Genomic DNA, 1,835 nt, shown 5'->3' with positions numbered 1-1,835 from the left:
GGTAACTTCCGATCGACGGTGACCGTTCCAGAATCGAGGGAATTAGGGTCGATCAAAACCAATGCATCCACCTATTTCTAATGTCCCTATCCATGACATTTTATTGATCTATGTACATGAACCCTAAGGTCTCTTTGGACCTCCACTGCTTCGAGCTTTTCACATTTAGAAAATACTTTGATCTATCCTTTTTAAGTCCCAGTGGGTGACCTCGGACATGATGTGATTTGTCGGCTCCTCGTCCCGTTAATTTCTCCAGTATTTTTTCTTTGTTAATCTTAATTACTTTAAGTTCTTCATTCTCATTAGACCCTTGGTTCCCTATTATTTCCAATATGCTTTTTGTTTCTTCTACTTTCATGGCAGATACAAAACATTTGTTCAACATCTTTGCTATTTCCTTAATCCCCATTTTAATTTCTCCTGCCTCTGCCTCTAAGGGACCCATGTTTATTTTCGCTAATCTGTCCCTTGTTATGGACATGTAGAATGTCTTACAATCTGTTTTTTTTATTTCTTGATAACATGTCCTCGTGTTCAATTATCTCCCTCAGCCTATATATCTGTGTTTCTCAGAGTTTACTGAGATCACCAGCCGATATTATCGAGTTTAGTGGTATCAGCAACGTATATGTCTGGGTTTCCCAAGGATTGCTGGGGTCACCAACCTATATTTTTGGTTTTCTCATGGTTTTCTACTATCACTATCCCATATATCGGGTTCATCTGGGTTTCCTCGGATCACCAGCCTCTATATCCGTGTTTAATGGAGTTTACCGGGATCACCAGCGTCGTAATCCAATTTATTGTGATCACAAATCGAGACATCGGTATTTATTCGGATTAGCAGCCTATTTATCGGGCTATGCTTGGATCAGCAGCCTCTATATCGTGGTTTATCGGAATAGGACCACCAGCCTATTATTTGTGTATATGCCGTTTTACTGATATCACCAGTTTATATATGTGAGTTTAAAGGGGAGTTGACTATTATCACCAGCATAAATATCTGAGTTTCTTAGGGTATACAGGGATCATCAGCCTTCATATCTGGGTTTATTGGTGTTCACTGCGATCACCAGCCTATATTTGCTTTTATTCGTTGATGAGATGTGGGCTTCGCTGGCAAGGCCAGCATTTATTCTCATCCCTAATTGCCCTTGAGAAGGTGGTGGTGAGCCGCCTTCTTGAACCGCTCCAGTCCGTGTGGTGAAGGTTCTCCCACAGTGCTGTTAGGAAGGGAGTTCCAGTATTTTGACCCAGCGACTATGAAGGAACGGCGGTATATTTCCAAGTCGGGATAATGTGTGACTTGGACTAGAACGTGCAGGTGATGTTGTTCCCAAGTGCCTGCTGCCATTGTCCTTCTAGGTGGAAGAGGTCGCAGGTTTGGGAGGTGGCTGTAAATGGCAACAATAGAACCATTGGCAGCACCTGCTGTCCAACGAAAAATGGGAGCAGTGTTGATGATGTGAAGTTATTGAAATCAATGTTGAGTTCAGAAGATTGTAAAGTGCGTAATCAAATGCTTTTCCACGAACTTCCATTGAGCTTCATTGGAACAGTGTAAGGGGTCGAGGACAGAGAGGACAGAATGCGAGTGGGACGGGGAATTAAAATGGCAAGTCACCGGCAGGTCAGTGTCACGCTGGCGGACTGAGCAGAGGTGTTCAGCAAAGCGATCACACAATCTGCATTTAATTTCCCCACTGTAGGGAAGTCAGCGTTATGAGCAATGAATACAGTATAGTAAATTGAAAGAAGTACAAGGAAATCTCTGTTTCACCTGGAAGGAGTGTTTGAGGCCCTGGAAGGTGGGGAGGGAGGAAGTTAAA

The sequence above is a fragment of the Heptranchias perlo genome, chromosome 35, assembly GCF_035084215.1.
Source record: "Heptranchias perlo isolate sHepPer1 chromosome 35, sHepPer1.hap1, whole genome shotgun sequence".
Taxonomy (NCBI): Eukaryota; Metazoa; Chordata; class Chondrichthyes; order Hexanchiformes; family Hexanchidae; genus Heptranchias; species Heptranchias perlo.
This window is presented reverse-complemented; position numbering follows the sequence as displayed.